This window comes from Rhea pennata, chromosome 11 (genome assembly GCF_028389875.1).
Source record: "Rhea pennata isolate bPtePen1 chromosome 11, bPtePen1.pri, whole genome shotgun sequence".
NCBI classification, from domain to species: Eukaryota; Metazoa; Chordata; class Aves; order Rheiformes; family Rheidae; genus Rhea; species Rhea pennata.
This window is the reverse complement of record NC_084673.1, coordinates 23434742-23457523: the sequence shown is the minus strand read 5'-3', so window position 1 is coordinate 23457523 and position 22782 is coordinate 23434742. Positions and strand designations below refer to the sequence as shown.

The following is a 22782-nucleotide window of genomic DNA, read 5'->3' as shown; positions in this document are numbered from 1 at the left end:
AGGTCTCTCCCGCATACAAGGAGAAACATGTGTCCTATGAGCAAAAAATAGCACATGGCCATGTAATTAGCTAGAGCTTCCTACCTAATGCAGATGCTCAAGGGAGAAAAAAAGAGGGGAGGTAATCAGGCTCCCACAGCCAATTTAGATCTAGCGTTACCTAATTTTTACTTGCTTGACTTGCAACCTTGATAAGCTTGTGCGTGCACGGGGTGAATATGCATATCTAACATTACATTTCAAGCTTAAAACTCACGCCTGAGAAGAGCACCCTTTGGCCAGACTGACAACACATTTGCTGCTTCTCAGAGTAAATCTGTAAACATTTAACAGAATTTCACCTTTCCTCCCACAACTCCTGCCTTAACAGTTTCCTTAATAATTTAGGGAATTTGTCAGAGGCGTTCAGGAAGTCCAAATAATTTATCTCCCCACTGCTCTCCCCAATCACTTTATTGCAATACAAATCCTAGTAAACTGGATTTCCTGTCTAAAAGTCATGCTTTGTTGTCCTTAATCTACCACACTGAAATGCAGGCATTTCCACATGAGCTTTAATTATTTTCTCAGCCAATTTGCTCAGTGCTAAAATAAAGCTCACTGGTCTGTAATTCCCACAGTCCTGCTTGTACCTCTTTAATTTAAAGACAGACAGAGCAGAAGAGGTTTTACTCCCATGCAGCAGTTGCTTTTAATGAGAGATTACTTTTTGCTGTCAGTTCACTGGTTCACCATTAAATTCCTTCAGAAGAGCTGGCTGGAACCCACAGGGCTCCAGCAATTTGTTGCTGTTTAATTTCTCCTTTTGCACAGTACCTTACTCCCTGGAGGAATCAAGTTTTATCTTTGCTACATTTTCTTGACTAATGTCATGAAAACGGTTTGCTTCTTCCCAGGATCCTCCTTCTCCTTAACTTTCTCCCTTCAGTGTCCGGTGATTGAGTGGACCTGCTGACTCACACAGCATCGCTGCTTCCAAGATCTGCAAAGGTCTCCTGGAACTTGCTTTACACCTCCATACACCTGGTGGGATGCCCCTGCCCTTGCATCTTGCAGAACTACTTTTGTTTGGGGTTTCCCAATACTTCTTCGAGTACGCCGGATTCTGCAAGTTTCTCTCCTGCCAGCGCTAAACGTTTTCCATTATTTTAAATGGCTAATAGTGCTTTTACAGCTGTGCAGAAATCGGTTGATTAAGCCATTTGTTCTGATAATGAAATGAAACCTTGTCATCTGCAGTAATCTCCTACTGGCCTAGTGCAAAATAAAGAGTAATACTCCTCTGCGCCAGAAAATTTGTTATGGAGAGGGCTCACGTCAATAATTTTCTTTGGCCTAATGCTAAACCATCAGCATCTGACATCATATTCGTCTAGCCTAATCAGATTGCAGCATACAGGGAAGTAAAAGACAAAAAGGTAAATGTGTATGTGTGTATAATAAATACACACACGCACATATAAATACATACATTTGTATGTATATGTACACATAGTTTTTAAATAGGTCATGACTGCACAGAAGACAAGTTATCACTAAAAAAATCCATGCGTGTAGTCCCTGTCCACCAGCATCAGGTGCCAGGTTTACAGCAGATCTTTTCAATTTTTTGGCAACGTTCTAAGTGTCCAAACATCCTCATATCCATGAGGAATAGCCCTCAGCAGATAGAGAGCTGAGCACTTCCCAGCAACACTCCTCTGTACAGGAAAAACCTTTGATGTCAGCCCTGCAACAGCTCACAGGGCACTGGGGAGCAGAACCAGCTCCCCAGAAGCTTGCCTGCAACAGCCCATGTTGGAGGTACCACCAAAGGTGCTCTGAGCAAAGCCCAAACATGCTGTTCCCCAAAAGGTGGCCTCCCATTGCCAAGGAAGAGGGGCTCAGCATGGCCATGGCCATGTCCTGGCTAGAGACAACCCAGGTTGGGCAACAGCAGCAAAGAAACCAGCTCGGGAAGCCCAGTGCTGCAGGACGCACATGGAGCCCTCTTGTTGCAGTTGTGATGGTGGGAAGGTCTCAAGATATTGCATTATCACCCAAGTATGACTGCGGTGCCCTAGCTCCCAGATGGAAAAAAGAACAGCTCCCTGCATGCACAACTCTGGTCTAAGGATGTCAGAGAGGCAAGCACAGAAAAAAGCTCATCAGTTCTTTCTCTAGATATTTCCATTTACTCAAAACATTTTACCTCTTCCCTACAAATCATGCCTATTTAAGTAGCATGCATGACTGCACATACCCTGGACAGCCCACCTCCCAGCTCCAGAGAGGCAACAGCTCTCAAAGCACTCCTGAGTGACATTAGTGGAGCACATGTCAACTGAAGTCTCCTAGTGAATCCGGCATTTGGAATTATTATATGTAAGGCAGCACAGGGTTAGACTTTCTGCAATTTGTTTACCAGCTCTGGCAGATTAGTGGGTTGTGCATGCAAGAAACACACAGTATGGATTTTTCAGCAGCTGAAACGGTTCAAAGAGTCCCCTGTAGCCATGCAGCAGTGGTTCACATCACCCTCCTTCCCAGTGCCTTCTCAGCTGTGATGATGCAATGCCTGCAGACATGGCATGGAAATCTTCACCTTCCACCTCCTTTGGTGGTGGCTGGCAGATTGGCATACCAAAGAAGTGCACAGAGTGACCCCTTTATTCAGCAGGCCCCTGCAGTATAGCACTGTTTCTTACCTGCTTCCAATTTCTACTCAATGCGGCAGCTTCCTCTAAGCCTCTCTGCACTCTGGCAGTTACTAAAAACCACAAGCCAGAGGACTGCAGTGATCAGTCCTTGTGCAGAGAACAGCCGATCAAGAAGCAGCTCGCAGCAGCCCCAGTGCACTCACTGCCATGCACAGATAAATCCACAGGCCCCCAACCGTGAGTGCGGCCATCACAAGAACAGCCCCACCTTCCCAAGCAGACGCAAAGTTAGCCGTTTTGCAGGCCAATGATGGAGAAAAGCAGTTGGCCATTTGGCATGCTACCAAGCTGGCATGTCCACCTGTTGTATGTCCCCTGCCATCCTGAGGAAGACCCTCTTTCCCCTTCAGATGAAGCCACTCCTCTGCCCCAAGGTCTCCCTGCTCTCTCCCTCCTCCAGTTTTCCTGAAGTTATTTGCTCTCCTCCCATCCCTCCGCTAATGGCATTCCCCTTCACAGTCCAGCACGTTCAGCTGCTCTGGAAGCTAAAAATCCTGTTTGCTCACTCATCATTTTAATTAAGGTTCATCCTAGTAGAGACACTAGGCTGTATTTTCAAGAAATAAAACCTGTTTGGCTCCCCACCAGCAGGCACTTGAGTTCTGATTTAGCAGGGAAATGGAAGCAAGCCAGTACAATTGCATCGTCCTACGCCTTCTGCAAGTCCCAGGTGTGTGTTGGGGGGTGTCTTGGCACTGGGCTCCCGGGTGCCTTTTGAGATGCCAATCTGCAGACTGGCCAGGCGGTAGCACTGGGACCTATGGTCCCGCATCATGCCGCTCTTCTCTGAACCTCTCTTTGGAGAACGTCTCAGACAAGAGTTTTACAGCAGAGGGCACCGATTCTTTCAGACCTGAAACCAGAGCACCAACAGCTGCTGCTATAAAGCAGGTGAGTCAAGTACAACAGTGAAGCCAGCATCAGCAGTGCCCAAAGATACCAATCACACCCAGCTGGCTCTTGCTGGACCACACGAGATTCCAGTGCTGCAGCAAACGGAGGCTCTGTAATGCTCAGCTCTACCCAGCTGAAACCACCCCAACACGCACCTCCAGCAAGGCGGTACCAGCCCAATTTCCAGAAACACAGATCTGGATCTGGCCTTTGGCTCCTTACAGCACTACTGCCACCACCTGCAACTCCTCGTGCAGCACCCAGCTCTAGGCAAGCAAGCATCTCCCAGCCAGCCAACAGGGAAGGCAGCCAGGATACTGAAGGCCATTTCATTTCTCTCACAGCCACAGAGTCCATAATCCTATCTCCTTCCCCTGTCACCAGTCACAGTGTGACCATCCAGTTCAAACCTCAAAACCTCCCTGCAAACAGCCAGACAGCTTCTCACCCTGCAAGGACGGAGGGTGGGCAAGACTGAAAATGCAGGAGAAGAACAATTTATAGAGCATAAAAACCTTCTAGGCCCAGAACAAGTCACTACTTTTGTCCCCAGGATGGATGCTGCATGGAGCTAACGCTGTGAGGCATCCAGGGAGCAGAGACCCAGCAGCGCTCTTTGTAAAGAGCTGCTCCAAGCAAACAGCTCCCCTACCTGTCTAGGGCTGGTCACCACATCAGACATGCCCAGGACTGCCAGGTGCAATTAGTAATGGCTATGGGGAGGGCAGACACACACCTGCAGTATCAGGTGTCCACTCTGAATCATACTCCCCACACAGGTAGGACAGTGCTAGGCAGCAAGAGATCCTCCCAGATTCAAAGTTCAAACCATCCTCTTACCCAGAGAGAACTGTCTTGTGCCTTAACCACGACCCAGCCTCCTGCATTATGCTAAGATGTCCCATCAAAGTCCCCTGAGATCCACCTGAACACTTTTCCAGGGAACAGGACAACATTAACAGAGCAGCATGGTTGACTTGGCCAGCTGCAGCAGCAATCTCCAGCCACGAAAACTCAGTGCTTTCACTAAATTAAAAGTAAAGAACAGCAGTGCAGGTGGCTGCACATAAATCCCACTGACCTTTGAGCAGCACAATCACCAAGGAGAAGCATATTTTGAGCATGAATCGTTCAGTCTCTCTGGAGAGCTGGAGAAAGACAAACAGCGCACTTCAGCGTTCACAGCCTTGGCTTTGCAGTAGGAAGAGACAGGCTTCCTCAGGGGACTGCACTCGAAAGCCACCTCGAAATTATTCCAACTCAAGTGTTTCCTACTGGACCAGGTCTCACTGTTACTTCTATGCACAAGGCTGCTTCATAGCAGCCATTTGTCTCTTTGACTGAGAAGTGACAAACGAATCAGAGCATTAAGAGCTTCCCACTGCTGAAGGGACTCCTGGAAGATGCTCTGTAAATCACCTGGAGGGGCTGCAGGCCACCAGGGCCTGAAATGGGAGAGTGGATTTTAAAGAGACACTGAGAAATGGCAATGTGAAAGGGCAGCAAAGGTGAGGCTGGGTTCACAGGAGCAAAGCCCAGTGCACGAAAGGCCTGCTGCTTATGGTGAGAAGAGGAAGAGTTTAGCACGTCTTATCCTGCTAGGGATGGAACATACTCTGCAGTTCATCACTGCAGGGCACGAGGAAGCCCACACTGCCGGGCCCACAAACCAGCTGCCTGGGACCGCCAAAGAGATGTCACAGCACCGCTTCGCTCTGCCTTTCGTATCTTCACAGCTGGGTCCATCTTGGTCTTGGCCACACTCTGCAGGAAGCAGCACCTTTGCACACCACTTACACTGGGTATTTGATGAGCACCATCCACAACTAAGAACAAAGTCGCACTCCATCAGCCAACCGATCGATACCCTGACGTCCTATTCAGCTATGAGGCCGCGGATTAACGCACACATATGCACAGCAACAGCATTGCTGCAGCACGAGAACCACACAGTGATGAGCTAACGCTTCTCTTTTACTCCCCACAGGTCTCCGTGCCATGCAAACATCAAGGCTGCTACTAAACAAGTAACATTCACTGTGGTACAGAATTAAGACACAGCATGTTTTAAAGATTTATCTGCTCCCCTTGAAGGGTGGTTGTTCTACAGACAGTGCAGCATACAGTTCTCCCTCTCTTGTTTTCTAATGTTAGAGGTCCACAAACAATGGAGCAGGTGAGCACAGCTTCCTCCCATCCACAGGAGTTATCCCAAGTTTTGCTCTGTGGAATTTCTTCTTGCAGTTTCCCACTTCTGTGTCACTCAATCAAGATTCAATTTGTTCCACTTTATTTAGACAGGAGCCAGAAGCCCTCGAACTTTTCCATTAGATGAAAAAATGAGAGGAAGAGTCTTGCTCACATTAAATTCCTACTGAGCTCTCGTGTGCGCTGCCTACACTACTCACACACTCAGAGGTGGCCCATCTTTGGATTAGGATTTCTTCTACCAAAGAAGTGGTCTTCTCTTGCAAGGCAAGGCCACATCACAGTGAAGACCCAGAGCTCAAGTGTGCTGGCCCCACACAGGGCTGGCTTACACATAAGTATATTGCCCTCCCTGCTCCATGCTTCTAAGAGGCCACCAGCCAGCCCTGCAGGGGTAAAGAGCAAGGAGAAACCTGGAACTATTCCACAAAACCAACACAAGGCTACAAAAAGGTCAGGAGTTGCTGGCCTAGATCAAGGTTGCTGACAAATTCTCAGCCTGCAAGGGCTACGGTGTGTCCGCTAGACAAGCTCTGATCCAGTGCTGCAAAAAGCGCCTTGGAAGAGCATGCCAAGTGAGAACGCATGCTGCCATGCCACATTGCCTGTGCGAGGTGTTGAAAAGGCAAGTTGAGGACTACATCGCATTAGTCCAGTTTCGCACTGGGGCACAGCAGGTACAAGATACTGGGGCAACTGCAAGCAAGAACAAGGCTATTTAAGCATCTCTGCAGAGAGTCCTTCTTAAGTAAAGCAAGCAATCGGATGTGCTCCTATGTGGAGGTTGCGTAAGTCAGCCCAGATCCAGCCATTTCTACAGAGCCCCATTGGCGTGCTTAAACCAAAGGCCCAGTCCAACTTCCAAACCATGAAACCACTAAGTGCAACTCCCAAACATGGAAAGATTGCACATGCGACGGATGCCACAGAGTCAGGAAATTCAAAGGCCATTGTGCTAATTTGTATATGTTTAAATATATCTGTAGGGGCTTACTCGGGTTGCATTCCTGGCTAAATGGTAAGATAAACAATGCTTCCTGCAGGAACTGAAGACAATGAGGGATAATTAGCATTAATCCCCAGTGCAAAAACAATGCAGGTAGCAGATATTTTGGAGTTTCACCACCACTCCCTCCCCAGCTCAGGAAGAGGCACCCAGACTGGTGTGACTTGGCCCATGGGCCACAACTAACAAAAGGTATAAACTGCGTAAAAGGAGAGCCCAGTCTCAAGGGAAGAAATGTGCTGCAGGAGCTGAGGGGAAAGAAAGCAGCCCAGGGCCTATGCATTTCAGGCCTCTCTTTTGCAAGAGGGCTCCCAGGGCCATCACAGTGGAGGAGGCAACTCTGCTGCAGACCTTCGTCCTCCCTCCATGGCTGGGCCACCACCAGGCTAGGTCAGATAAAAGGTGGCAGAAATGCTCTGCTGCTGCAAGTTGCCACCAACCCATTTCGGTGGCAGACAAGTTGCACCTTGTTTTCAAAGCACAGCAATTTTTAAACCATTTTCCTCTACCTTGCCCCTTGATAATGCTCCATGCATAAGCTAGATTGCTAAATCTTCCTTCCAATGCTGCAGAATGAGACACACACTACAGCTCACTGGACATTTTGGAAGCACATTAAAAAAAAAAAAGAAAAAGAAAGAAAGGTCACTTGAAGCCTTTCAAGGTGAAATTTTCAGGCTCTCCAAGGTGACCCAGAAACATCTGCATTCATTTTGAGAAGGTTCTCCAACCTTAAATCACTTCTAAGCGTAAGCACTTTTACCCTTAATCTCCAAAAAAGCACCAATTCAATTTGATCAGCTTTTCCCCAACTGTATTCCCAGTAACAATGAGATTATTTTTCAACTGTGTTTGTACTGCTCCATTGTCATGCTTGGAGTCCTTAGGCCAGGCCACAGGCTTGCCAAACAAGGCGCTGAACAAGCACGGCAGACAGTGCCTGCCCTAAATACCTTCTTATCTAATTGACATGAAGCACCGCGAGCGGGCACAGTATATAACCTGACACGGCGATACAGATCTGCAGTGCTGCCAGCAGGTTTGTCGCTCTTGCATTTTCCAATTCATTGTCCGTTGGAGATTTAGCCACTATCAGCTTTGTAAGAGATTGATCTTTTTAATGTTTGTCTTGTTGCCACTATCGCCTCCGTGCGATGAACATCCACCTGCAAGTGCTAAACTCTGGTTTCTGCAACTCCGTAACTGCTGGTTTTATCACTCAACCTACAGTAGCCGTTTAGGAAGACTTGCACCACATCTCCAGGCAGGATCCAGACTACCTACTGGGACAGTCGGGGTCATACAGCACACAGGCTGCTAAAACTAGCGCTTCTCAAAAGGAGAAGGAGAAATACATGTTAAAAACCGGAATGCCAAGAGCAAGGAAACATCATGTAATATGGTTTATATTTTAACCTTATTCAAAAGAAAGAATCAGGAAAGATAGAGACATTGCTTCTGGGCTTTGCTGGTGCTCACAGCAAGAGAGGAGCTCTCTGATCAGGCGAGGAATGGGAAAGCCATGCTGCATACACAAACCTCTCCCATGAAGGTCTTCCTTTGCCAACCTAGAGCAACCAGCACTGTTGCATTTGCAAAGACATCAGATACTACGGTCAGGGAGGAGCCCAGGCAGGAAGGGCAGCTCAGAGTAATAGGCCACAGGGTAAACATGAGTGACATGAAAAGTTTGAGCAGGAACAATGCTATTCTCTCAAATGTCCAAAAGTAGAAGCGTTTTTCCAGTGAGTCGCAAAACCATCCACTAATGAACTCCTCAGAGTCACCCAAGATATGCCGCACATTTATCAACATGACACTTTATTCATATCCACAGGATAGCACCCCTGTGCAAAGGAGCTCGTGATCTGTGGTAAGACACGAAAGAGCAAGAAGGCTATGGCAAGTGGGGGCAGGACGATGAAGAGACGCTGGTACAGCCCATTCTCAGCTCTACAGGGCACCAGCCTCCTCCAGCACAAGGGCATGAGTTGGAGCCACCAGCCACCACCTCTCCCTTCCAGGCACCACAGAGTAGGAGCAAGTAAATGCCACCTCCTGCTCAAACCACCGCTGGACATTCACAGCTGCTCTCATAGCATCAGACCTCCAGCTCTTCAAGGCAGTGAATGTCTTCCACACTTTCTGCAGCACTGACACATGAAGATACATGGGATTATACGCAATTATACATGTAAAGATATACAACATAAAGGATTAGCAATACGATGCTCAGCATCCTTCTGGAGCCTAGCCCTAGTCTCACTTCCCTCTCGTTAGTATGTCATCAAAACCAGGCTCTCACCACCACGTCAGTAAAGCTACACTGCTGTGGGACACCAACCACAGCATTTAGTGGCAAAACAGGAATTAAACGCTGTAGGAGCAAGGTATGCCCCAGGTGCACAACACTGTGTTAGAAACAAGCCCACCGAGTCATCCTGAAAGAGGCGGTTTTGGTGAAGGAACTATAAACTCTTTAACCTAGTGCAAACCCTAACCCATCCATCCAGGCTCTATCACGGAGCAGATTTAATTACACAAACCACACTCGATTTCCCAGACGAGTTAAGACCGTGCCAGTTGTCTGCATCGCCTCCAGGTCCACAGGCACAGCAGCCTGCTCTGCCTCGTTGTGCACGCGTCCTCGCATTGCGTTCGCCTGTCCCCCGGCTTAGCCTGTCTCCACTAACTCGCTTAACCAAGGGAGAACTCCTCGTGCTTGAGGATGGGAACTGGAATAATTTTGTCGGCAGGCGCAGGCTACAGATCTTCCTTTCATCCAGCAGCAGCGAGGCTCTCCTTAGATGTAGTTCATGAGATGAAGCAGTTAACTACAAAGCTAATTTACTCCTGCCATCCCCACTCCCCTCCCTCCCTGCAGGCTCCCGGAGGAATGCAGAGGATGGCTTTTAGCATGAGAGGCACAGCACAGACAATACTTGCTATATAACACTGAAGTGCTCTTTTAATGATCTGAAAGGAAAATAAACGCTCCGTATTTTGCATTTTGAGCCCGTTTCCTCTCAGTGAGCAACCAAAGACAAATGTAATAATCACAGGCTCTGCAAGAAGCTCGCTGGAAACAGACTTTTACATTCAGAGGCATCTTCCTCTCTCAAAGACTCCAACTGCCTCAATTCTCCGCGGAAAGGCTGGCGTCTATCCGCAGACAGGTGGCAAAGTATATGGCTGTTAAAGAATACCAACAGCACCCAAATGTTGAGGATGCTAAAGGGAACGGGGCACACTTTCTCAAGTCACATGTGGAACGTACCAGCAGCCAAAGGCTTAAGAAAGTACTGGCAGGGGTGAAAAAAAAATTAAAAATCAATCAGTTCAGCCTTGCCTGCCCAGAACACGCTGTTTCACATGCCCAGGCTGCGAGTTCAGCAGCCTGTGGGACCGCGGGGAGACTGGAAGGCAGCAAAGTCCCCTCTGCACACACTCTCTTCTTGCCCTCCAGCAGCGGATGTATTTGCACAACATCTTTCACCCAAGATGCTCGAGCTACTTTTATCAACGCATCGGTTGACCAGACTACCAAACCCAACCGCAGACCGAATCCCTACATGTGGGAACAATGACAGGGCCAGCGCGGGAGCTGTCTCTTCATCCCCACATCTCAGACGTGGGCCCAAGCAGCAGTGGCCAGAAACAGGCCACTATCAGCAGAAGCCCAGCGAGAAACCAAGCTGGGTCTGCCGTCTCCTAATGCCAGGCTCGCCCCTCTGCAACGGCACTTTGACTCATTTGGGCGAGGATAAAAGCACATAAAAGAGCAAAGAAACAGGAAGAGCCAAAGAATGCTGGGTTCCTGCGTTACAGCCTCCTCCCAAGGCAGGTGGGAGCTGCAGCTGCTCCATTAACTCATTCCAACTTTGCTACCCGGTCCTATTCTGCCAGTCCCAGACCCAGAGCAGCAAGCGTTATTGCCCATCTGCATTTTGCAGCAATGCCAACCCTACTGTGCACTGATCTTCAAGAGACCCATCACCATGCCACTAATGGCCTCGCAGCGTAGACTGGTCCAAATCATCTCCCAGCAACCAGAATGATAACACTGGCTGATAATTGTTCATCAGAGGAAGTGTTGTTAAATGACTTGAGGAATCAGACAAAATGGATTTAAAAAGGATGAAGTATTTCAGACCAGAAAACAGCAAACATGTGACACATGGAGGGGCATGAGGCCATAAAAGTGGCAGCAGCCAGCAACAAAAAAGGGACCTCTGATGACAACCAGAAGTCGGGCTCCCTTCTTTAAAAGCATAATGAAATCAAAGACCAGTGCAATATTTTCCTCACAAATTATTTCAAGTTTCACACTATATGCAGTTTCTCGCAGCTGGAACACACGCAGCCCAACACCGCATTTTAGCATCTCTCTGAGGTACTGCGAGCAGAAGCCACAATGTCACTGAATTTTGCTTGGAAGTTGTCAGTGCACAAGAATAATCTATCTGTGAGTGCAAGATTTACCAGTCTCTTTGCTGCAGTTTTCTTAGCAGCAGAGCTAGGCAAGCTAGCTTTGTGCTTCAAGGTTTAATTCTGTGCATTTTGTGCTCCCTCTGCAAACATTCAGGGATTTGGCATCTCTGTGCAAGACCAGTGCATGGGAGACCTGCAAATGCACACAACTCACTTCGCTGCTCACTTTGACACTTAGCAAATGAGTATAAGACAACAGCAAAGCAGAGCTGCTACTCCTTAGAACCACATTTTTACAGAAATGCAACAGCCTCTGCAGTGTGAGAGCAAACAAACAGGCCTGGCATCTACCACAGGGAGTTCCAGTCCAGCACAGAAACGTTGGCAGGAGTTTAAGGAGTTTCATATTCCTGCAAAGGTTCTCACTGGAGTTGCTGCAAGGATGCGTGAAGAAGGATCTAAAAGCATCAGGAAAGGATTACAGAGCTGGCAGCAAACAGGGATGAAAGGGGAATAGAGAATGAGGAACGATATCCGTGCAGGACAGAAGAGGAAGCGAGCATGCATGCACAAAGACGAGGCAGGAACAGCTGGGTCACACGTGGAAGGGCACCAGGCTGAGCCCACAGCAGGAGCAGAAGAGAAGATGTTGATTGGACAGGGAAGGAGCAACAAGATTATTTGCAGCAGGCAGCTGCAGGAGGAAGGGGAGCAAGCTGGATGAACAAACAAGACGCAAGCTGGGGCATGGGAGAGGGGCAGCTGACCAGAAACTGTAGATAGGACACCGTGCAGGATGTGGCCCTGGCCTGGTACAGAAGCAGTAGCCAGGAGGCTGGTGGGACTCACCTCAGGGTAAGGAGGACAACAAAGACTTGGAAGAAGAAAGGGCAGGCCACTAAGCCATCAAGTCTCAAGCCTGCACAGATGTGGGAGGCAGCAGCAACAGGGACAGCAACCACAGAGGGGTTAAAAAGAGTTGAGGGAGAGCAAGAAAGAGGCAGGGAGAAAACATGGGGGACAAAGATGCCAAGACAGAAGGGAAGAGAAACAGGAACAGCTCAGATAAACCCGCACTGCTAGCAATAAACAGAGCACAAGCTAGAGCATCTCTGCCAGGGCACGAGGTAGACAACATCCTGATCCGGCCAGGAAAACTGCAGCAGCATGTCTTATCAGAGGCGGTTCTGGCTGCAACAGAGAGGAAGGGAGAGCAGCAGAAGGACAAGGGAAAAGGGAGGGGTGGAATAAAGAAGATTTGGGAGCGAGAAAGCTGGATGCTTCTAGGAGACGGAGGGAAGGACAAAGGATTTTGCAGGAGAGAAGGGAAGCCAGGAAACATTAAGTCAGGATTTAGAGGTTGAGAAGAAAACACAGCAAAATCCCTGGGAGGATAAACAAGAGGAGTCTTTCTCTGGAAGGGAAGGGGAAAGCACACAACCTAGCCTCCATATGTGAGGAACCAGGCAACATCCTGGAAGAAAAGCAGGTCCGAGAGGCAAAACCCAAAAAACCCAGGGACTCAGGAGAAGCTCAAGCATGGTCACAGGATCAGCAAAGATCTCAGAAGGCACCCACTCCACTCACCAGTCATAGTGGAAAAGAAAGAAGTCAAGCAAGAAAATAAATGATTGTAGCCAGGTTTGCTTGTCACAGAACAACGCCTGAAGTTGTACAACTAGGCACCTAACACCTTTCTGTACATCAAAACCCAGCCCAGTCCTCCCTTCTAACAGGCATGCAAAAGCTTCCAGCATCAGGGAGCAAGAGACAGAACCACCAGCAGCCAGGGAAGATATCCAAGCAAAAATCAGAGCTTGTTTCTGGGAGGAGGGAAAAAAAAAAAAAAAAGAAAAAGAAAAAACAACAACCCAGGCAGACAGAGGCATTGCTGCAGAAAGCTGAGGCCAGGTCGCAGCACACTGCAAATATACTACAATGCAAAGTGCAAGCCAGAAGAAATCAGGGCTAATTTGATAAACAAACACAACGCCCATTCTCTAGCACGCTACTGTAAATCAGGATCTTGCAACCTCAAAGGAAATACAGGAGCAAAGTTTCAGAGCCAGGTCCTTGCACCGTGCTGCTCCAGCCCCTTGTACAAAGCCTTCAGCTCTGGAGAAGCGCCTGCTGCTTCAGCGTGTCCGACTCTGGAGAGGAACCACAAGGTGACAAGAACGCAGAGCAGGCGTTAGAACAAAATGATCAATGGAAAAATACTTTACAACATGCACACTGCTTAAATGAGCTTGCAGTGTTTACGTATAAAGTTTCGGAGACAGATGATGTGTGCACATGCTACGCCAGGGACCACGATGTCGGAAGAATTCCAGCGACTCTGCAGCGCCAGCTTTAAAAATGTGTCGATGCATTACGATACACAACTTTCTTCTTTTTTTTTTTTTTTTTTTTAATGCAGACTGAGCCAACAAATTTCTGTAACACCACAGTTTTCTGGATTTCTTCTGCCACAGTGCCTCACGCATCCTGCTATCATCTCAGGGCATATTATAAACCAACTGACAAAAGCCAGTTTTTTGGCCCATCATCCTGCTAGTACACTCTCCTTGACTCTCTGTACTGTTTTCACTTAAGATGACTTCCAAGTCTGTCCCTGCATGACCACGCTGCACAGCCACACTGCACAGCTGCTGCCTTCTCACATGCCAAGTCAGACCGTGTCTCGTTTGCAGAAGCGAGCGTAATTTCTTCAGAGTTCAACCAGCGTTTGTACTGCACCACGAACACAGCAAGGTCACGAGCCTTCAAGCTGGAGGCACTATGCAAATACAAAAAAAAAGACGGGGGGGGGGGGGGGGAGGCACCACAACCCTGTTTGCATGTAACCACTAAATGACTCTTAGCTGGGTAGGCCAGCCTGCACTGGGATTTGCACAACTCCAGAGAGGTCTCAGAAAATGAGAGGCAGAGACACCCCACAAAACTGAATGCAAACATTGGCAGGTCCTTTACCCTGAGGACACACACATCATCCCTGTGGATGCATCAAAGCTAAGCTGTGGCCTTTATGGGAGTCTGAGAGGGACACCAAACCATCACAGATGGCAAAAGGCTCCAAGCCTGTTCCCAGCTGGCAGAAACCCAGAGCTAAGCCTTTGGGCTGCTCAGAGATCAGCAGTTTCAAGGCCAAAAGGTCTTCAACAGCCTGATCTCACACACAGCAGAGGCCACTGCATTTGGCCCCCAGATTTCATCTGGCTTGACACTCCCCTCATTCCCTGGATGCCTTTGGACCTAGACAGGGCAAGTTCCTGGAATGTCATCACCTTCTTCCAGCAATTATTCAAACACATCATTAAACATCCATGCCTTGTTTCTCACCTGAATCGTCCAGCTTCAGCTTCTTTCTTTTAGGCCTTTCTCTGCTAAAGAATCCTTTTGCACCTGGTGTTTTCTCCATGTGAAGCAGCCAGAACTCTGCAATCAAAACACTTCTGGCCACAGACTCAAAAGGCATGCTACATCCTCAGTCTGCCTGTTATCTTCCTGGGAATACCTTCTACTTAGAAGCAAACCCTAGGTCTCCACTCCTCAGGATGCCCCTCTGCCAAGACTGAAGGGCTAGAGCCCAGGACTCAACTTCTATGAGTTTCTCATTACCTCCTTCCTCACCCTGGAGGACAGGAGAGTGCAACCACAAATCCTGTCCCTGAAACCAAGGCTAATCGACTGCCTCTCCTTCACCGAGAGCACATTCACCAGCACATTGCTCTCTCCTTGTAGTGACTCCAGACCACAGTCACCAGCATTAAGTTCTCTCTCAACAGCAGGGCTTTGATGCAAGGAAATGAGAGTCAAATGGTCAGTGTACACAGAAGAGTGTCCCCTGAAGAGACATCTTTGCTGCTTTCCAATGCCTGCATGCTGGCAGGGCATTCTCACTTAGTAGAAAGCCTTCTTAATCCTAGTGGAGCTATTTGTCACTTGGACTCATGAGGGACATGTCTGCCTCTTAGCACCCATCTGCCTCAGCACAACATTTAACCCTTTTCAGACTTGGGGCCTCCCCACATCTGACCTCTGCCTAGGGGCTTCCTTCAGCTCACGGAAGAAATTTTCAGACCAGACAGTTTTGACCCATTTTCTTTATGCAATTGAGCAACAGGCACAGAAGCAATGCTGGTAGCTGCCAGTCCATCGGAGGATGGTGCTGCACAAACAGGCCTGGAACCTGATAGAGGTCCCAGCTTCTCCTGATTCCCAGGGTTCCCGCAAATCAGTGTAGCCTCATGCCTTCAAAAAATCTCCACACCAGCCTCCTGAGCTACCAAGGCCCAGCCCCACACTCTCACAGCGCATTTACACAGTGCCTATTTTGTCATGGCCCTCTGCTTCTTGATCAGAAGTGTCAGGGCTCCACTGGCAGTCCCAGCAAATAACCACGAAGAGCAGCATCTCCTCTGACAAAGAACCACGTGGGTTAATAGGGACAGTTTAGGTCTCTTGCCACTAAACCCTTACGGACACCAGCACACAGGCATCAGTTCTGCTAAGCTTGTGCATTGCAGGGGGAGTGCTAAAGCCATTATCCCTTGCTGGGGACACAGCTGCCGCATGCCTGCTCCCTCCTCTCCAGGGCTGTGAGGCACTCATCCTATCCCGCTGGGCCCAGGAAATTTCCAGGTGAGAAACTGGGTAGAAGAAATAAGAGGAGCAGATACCTCATCCAAAGTCATAGTACCAGGGCAGGGACAACCCAGCAGGTATTAGCTTAGCCCACCGAGATCTTTGGCCTGAAGCAATACAGCCAGCAGGTTCCATGTCAGAGGATAACACGCATGCTGAGGACCTGATGCAGTCCCTGGTGGGGCTCAGCTACTCAAGCAAAGCCTGGGGGGTTGCAACATCTCTGGCATCAGCTGCTGATGCCTACACTCACCACCATGCGAGTGCAAGGCCACAGGACATGCAGGTGCATTCAGCACCGCCTCGTGCTCCTCCAGCAAGCAATGGGAGACCGATGGGACCGCACTGGCAGCAGGCTGAGTCAGCACAGCACACAACAAAAATCCCAGCCTGCTCCTTTCACCCAGCATTAGCCAAGTCACTCTGCAGCTCCAAGAAATTGCTTCAAATTCTTCCCTCCCTCTTGGGACATACAGCTGGGAACCGGGAGAGTAAAACCAGACGGGTTCATCTCCAGGGGCTTAATGAAGGCCATCGCAACACCCAGCTTTTCCCTTGCAACAAGGAGCCTTCTGGCAGTGTGGGCTGCTAAAAACCTTGCGTTAGCATGCTCCAATGTCAGCACTGTGCTCTGCAGCGCTCCACGGCCTCCCTAGACCACCGTGTGTTTTAGGTACTTGAGCATAATTAGATGGCCTCACACTACCTAATTTTAATCAGCCCAGTCGCACAGGTAGATTTTGTGGAATCCTTCTGACGATTGTCCATTAAACACATCTAACTCGCCCCGTATTTCTTTGAAAAACTAGAAGCTAATTTATTCCATGTCATCTCTGACTTGCTGCTGAAGGATGCTGCATGGCTGCATTTCAGAGATGTGTGTAAGCATCTTTTCTCTTCTTACTCCCATACAAATCTCCTGCCAGCTTACACTTATTATGCTGTGCTTAAATTCTCCACTAGAAAGATTTCTGCTTGCTGTCTGAAGTTAAGATTCTTTCTCCCCTTTGGTCAACCACTCAAAATTGGGTTTGCTTATTAAAAGGAAACTTCATTTCTAGGCCATTACCCCGACATGATTCATTTACGGTGCCTGTAAAACAGGAAATAAACAAACAGCCCTAACAATCTCACTGTTAGACATAAATTCTGTAATAAATAACAGCAGCAATAGGTTGCACATGCATAGAGCCCCTTTCATTTAAAAGATCACAAGCCACTTCACAGAAAGCAGGCAAGTCACAGGTATGGAAAGTCACTCAAACACCGAGCCTGCAAAAACACTTGCAAAATGTTCTCTTACGAGGCCTGCAAAAAACAACAGTTGTAGAAAAAGCCCTTCTATTTAGTCTCTCTACTCTTAACATTTGAAAGTGAAAGATCCAGTATCATCAGACCAGCAGTAGCATTTGCTGACACACAGCAGCCGGGAAAAAGCGGTTATCCATTTATTGAGACAGGTTGTTTGCAGTAGGACATCAAGCATGCTCCTCCACTTGGAAGGATCCCAGCCAGCGTAGTTTGAAATAATAAACATAGCTTTCATTGGGAAACAGCCTCCAAATCCCTCACACAACTTTGAAGACCACCAAGCAGTGCCCAGGCAGTTACAAGCCAGGGTGGTAAGAGAAGCAGCTTCTGCCCTCCAGCACCACCAGCGTTTTTCCACACGGGTATGCGATGCATCCCTTGATACTGAGCTGGGAAGCCCCGGTCAGCCAGACACATACGCAACAAGGCAAAGAATGTCCCAAACTCGCTTGGTTCCCTTGTGAACTGCTGCCTCCCAGCCCAGGGGCCTGCTGGCATGTGCCAGGTTGGCAGGTTTGGAGTGCAAAGCAGTGCCAGGGCATTGCACTGCCCACGAGGGAGAGGGGCTGAGGGCAGCCCACGTGCTGGGACGGACCCGGACAGAGCGAGGGAAGGGAGAAGACGGGAGCCTTGGCTGCACCAGCAAACACAATAGCCGATTTCCTGAGAAACGGCAGCGCAGGCAGACTCACAAAAGGAGCTATTCTGCTGCTGTCTGCGCTCGCCAGCCTGCTCCAGTGCTGGGAACAAGAAGTGAGGGGGAGGGCAGGCTGCCCAAGCCAACAAGCGCTGTATGTTGCAGTTAAGCCGGCAGGGTCCCCAGACCCTCCAGCCCCCACACTCTCATCGCAACAAAACAAGGGTCTGCAGTGCATAGCACCCTGGCTCTGTATCGCTTCCAAGGATGAAATAAGCTGCAGGCTCCAGTCTCGAGTTATCCCCCTTTCCACAGCCACACAGCCACCAGATAAGGGAGATGGCCTGGGCCACCGTCAGAAGAGGTAACGTGATGTTTTCCAGCGGCCGCCCAGAGGAAAACAGGAAGGCAGGACGGGATGTGAGGGCCACGATGTTCCATTCCCAAAGCCTCCGCAACCAAGTGGGGCTGCCAGCAGCCTCAGCACCCACCCACCACCCCTCCGCCTGCAGAGATCCGCCGGCAGCCGCCGGGTCGGAGCCACGCTGCCCTCGCCCAGCACAATGTGGCTTTTCAGCAGTGCACAAATGCTGCATTCTCTCCCCCGAAACCTCCTCACCCTGGCATTTTCGGGATCCTGAGCTCTGCTCTGGTGCCGTCACTCTGCATGGACAAGACCGCACAGCTAGCAATCAAGCTTCATTGAGTACGGCCAAGGGCTTGACTGAGCACACAGCCAAGGGAGGTCAGTCACTGGCTTCCTTGCCACGTACTCTGCCCGTTAATGAGAGAGGCCAACGGAGTTGCTCCTTTACAACAGATGACAGTAAAGTCAAGCTCTTCCTAAACTGCAACATGCACCTTTTTTGGGGGGGGGGGGGGGGTGAGATTAAAAAAGAAAAGAAAACAGGTAAAAGCAGCAGATAACTTTACTCAGGTGCCTACAAAGCATAGATTAAAGCCCTACCTGAGTTCTGGCAATGAGAACAGACTCCAAAACTCACTGTGGCTGCTCTTTTCTGCCAAGGAGGACGTTCAGGGCTAGGCAGGCAGTATGTATGTGAGCAATGTCAGACACTTCCCAGAACCAGAGTGGAAACAGCTCCATTGCTCAGCAGGCTGCAAATGGCCTGGAAGCAAATGGAGCAATCACTGGACTTGATGTTGGCCCAAAAGCACCTGAACCCCAGCTGGTTTAGGGAGGCAGATTCTCAACACAGTGGATCCAGACTATTGATGTCACAAATTTGTCTGGTTCCACGCCAAAGCTGTTATTAAAGAGCCCTGTTATAATAATAAAGGATGACCATGATCTTCTCTAAGTCTACATCAGAGAGCAAGAGACAGCTTAAAGAGGCTGCTCTCCAAAACATCCACTTGCTTTCCACAGCCCCATCATTCCTGAAGTACTGTGCTAGCTTGTCCAAGACAATCTGTCTAAGACAGATTCTGAGTAAGTGAAGGTGGCTTCATCCTACTGGAAGCAGCAACTCTCTCCTGAGGTACCACATCATGCTTCATTTTGCCTTCTTTTAAAGAAATGGCTGTGCAGCCTGCACTGAAAGTCCACATCTCTGGATCTGCGGAGATCCAGTAGCTCTGCCAGAACAGCCAAGAGCCACAGTTTCTCAAACTACACGCCACATTTCAGAAGAGTGGCCCTGAGATGTGAGAAGTGTCAGAAGTCAGCAGCTGACCTGAGACGCAACAGGTCTCAGGAAGTGAGTGCTGGGATTTGTTCAGCAAAAAACACTAATTCCAACTGGTCGAGCAACTGCCAGCAGCAGCCCTAGCCACTGACTGTACAAAAACCCACCTAAAGCCAAAATCCAGGGGATTCAGGATGAAAATTTCAAGTGCGGATTTGGAAACACACCTCCCCAGCCCAAAGAGGAGATGATTCAGTGAGACAACTGTGATTTTAAGAAGTTAACCCTCTCTGGTGGTCTCAAGGACAATCCCACCCCTGTTTGGAAACACAAATATAAGTGATCGTACCATCTGCCAGCCAAACCCTTCCCTCATGCTGTGCCTCTGCTGATGAGGCCATCAGCTCACCCTGCATGTGCAAGCGGAAACTTCAAGGGATGGCATTCATCAAAGTTTGTAGCATAATTTCATTTTCTAAAGCAAGATTTAGAATACAGGCAGTGTAACTTCTAGGAAGCTCTCTGCATGCACTGCTTTCACCCGATGCTGCAGAAGGCTCCGCAGGGCACAGACCTGTTTCCAGTTGTTCAGAAAGCAGCAGGCACACCCAGAGTTCTCTGTAGCAGTACCACCACCTGCCTGAATCAATGCAACTGCTGCTGTCGCTGCCACTCGCTCTTCCTTCTTGTATTTTTAATCCTGCTCACTGCCTTTTCCGAGTTCATTTCCCAGAAGTAATTTTGAGGAATAGCCCCTTGGAACAGAAACCATCGCAGCCTTAAAACACTACCGCCCACTGGGCAAATGCCACAAATAAATCTGTGTTCGTCCCCTTGTCCTCTCCCTTGTTCACGAGAAAAAGCCAAGCAAACAGTTCTGTGTGCTTTCCTAGCAGGCTAAACGCAGCAGTGACAACCCCAGCACAGAGACCAAGGCACCCGCAGAAGTCACAAAGCTCTGCGCTCACAGCTCGCCTTTGATTACTCCACAATTTACTCCACATCCGCCAACTATTTTGCCCTCCTCTACCACAAACTGAGCCGTGCAGAACCTCAGCACCTCTGCCCAAAATCCCAGGGTCACACTGGAATAGGGGGAGATGAGGATGGAAGGGCACCGTGCTTCTTATGAAAAGGTTCAAAGAGCAGCTGAAACCCCGACTTCACACATCTCAGTCCCATGCACAGCACAACAAGCAGTTGGCACAGATTCCCAAATTCCCAGCATGCTGTCCAGCAGTGACCTCACTGGTAAGACAGTACACTGTCTAGGAACACTCCATGACTCCATGCCAATGCAGAGAGCCTTGACGGGTACAAGCTGCCAGCTTTGGTCTATCTGCGGCAGCTACTCAAAGGGAGACGGTCTCCTCAAAGCCACCTTCCAACAACAAAGACTCAGTTGAGGTTTTAGAGCTTGCTTCAGAGCAGGGAGAAGACCTGGGCAAAAGCCAGCCAGAGCAGGCAGAGCTTCAGTCATTAACACTCAACGTGTCAAGACTTGAGAAAATTGTAGTGCACCAAGACACATTTGCCTTTTCCCATCCAACGGAATGGCCATTTGCTTCATGAATGACATTACAAACATCTTTAGCTGTGCACATTACAGCAATAAAACATGGAGTTGATACGTTTTTGGAGGCAAGAAACCCAAAGCAAGCTCGGCCACTAGCAATTCAAGTCTTGTGTGTCACTCAGGCACGTTTTCTAACAACTTGTCAGATGCTCCATGTAACCAAAATATGCTAGACTTCAGGACTAGCAATAATATCAGGAAGAGCACAGTCAGTAAAATGCCAGAGCAATATCCCATGAAATATTGCTCAGTCTCTCAGCAAGACAGAGGGGTTAGCGGTATTAGAGACATTACCTGTGCCTGTTTTTGCCTTGTTTTTGCAAGAATTCTACAAGACTTCCGAAGAAGTCTGCCTCAGGAGAATTCAATCCCTTTTAACTTCAGTTCAGCTAAACTTTATCACCACCAAAGCTGTGAAAACACTGCTAGCAAGGAAAACTGCAGCAACCAGCAAGCAGCCACACTGCACAGGGCTGCCTGCTGACAGCAGTGGGAGCCCGAAACCGAAAACGCAGCGATCTAAAATGTAGTCGCTGGGCTGAGAGGCAGAAGGGCTGTGACACGCGCATACACTACCTGGAAAACCAGAGAAGAGGGTGGGAGATGCTCCGTTACTAAACCGGGCGGCACGGGGAGCTTACGTGGAGCAGGAAGGCAAGTTTGTCCTCTCCAGCTGGCCGGCCTGAAGACCGACCAGCAGTAAATAGCCGTTTCGCAGCAGGACGGTTGCAAGCAAACAGATGACCAGGAAGGAAACGGGGCTTCTCCCTGCACCTCGCGTTATCGGGCTTTGCAGGAGAGGCTCGGCGCACCTGAACTTCCTCCGGGGCAAGGGCGAAAAGGGCCCCGAGGGCGAACGCCTCTAACGCTGCCCGCCGAGGAGCGGGAGGTGCTCAGGGTCATTTCGCAAAGCCCCTTCGCAGCTGGCAGAGCTGCCGGCGCGGGCGCCCCTCGGCGCGGCGCGGCGCGCCCGCTGCGGGCCCGGCTCCGCTCTGCGCCACTCGCTGCAGCGCCGGGGCTCCGCACCCGCCCGGCCTGCCGCCCCGCTCCGCCCCGCCCCGCTCCGCTCCCCCGGGGCCGTTACCTACCAGCGGGCTGCGGCAGCCTCCCCGCCGCTGCCCGGGCATCTTGGAGGCGGCGGCGGCGGCACGGCGGAGACGGCGGCGCGGGCAGCAGCCGGAGCGCGGGGCGGGAGGCGGGCGCCGCGCTCCCGCCGCCTCCGCCCTCCCCTCCCCTCCTCCCGGCCCGGCCCTCCTCTCCCCCCCCTCCCCTCCGCCGCAGGTGAGGCGGCGCAGGGTCCCCCCCCCCGCCCCTCCACTCCCGGCACCGCCCCGCCGCCGTCGCGGCTCGCGGAGGCGGTGCGCAGCGACGGCCCGGAGCCACCCACGCGCGGCCGGCTCCCGCGCGACGCCCCGCCCGCGGCCCACCCGCGGGGCACAGCACGGCATCCGGAAACATTTGCACGCAGACCAGTAGCGAATACAGAGGCAGTCAGACACATGCATCAGGCAGAGGCTTTAAATGAGCTCCGTGGGGTGTTTTATTATTCGATATTACAGTGCAGGAGATACTTTAAGGTGAGATTCAATTTCTTTGCAGTAACTCTTTTAATATGTTTGCTTTTCCATTGGCTGGTACAGCTGAGAAATAGGTTTGATTAGTTCCCCTCCCCTCGCCAATTCCAAAAAGTGGATGGATATTCTGATAGTCTTAATACAGAAAAA

At 49.8% G+C, this 22782-nt stretch overlaps 1 protein-coding gene across 2 annotated transcripts in view; it reads right to left on the bottom strand.

The window, feature by feature from the left end:
• The window catches only part of MID2 (midline 2), a 167750-nt gene extending 145507 nt beyond the window's left edge, over nt 1-22243 (bottom strand). Inside the window, exon 1 of one of the 2 annotated variants that reach the window (XM_062584485.1) lies at nt 22147-22243. The gene's annotated coding sequence lies outside the window, so the exon portion shown is untranslated. Of the gene's footprint in view, nt 1-21634; nt 21989-22146 lie in introns of those variants that run through there. The other variant, XM_062584484.1, reaches the window with a different exon arrangement.
• Between the last annotated feature and the right edge of the window lie 539 nt (nt 22244-22782).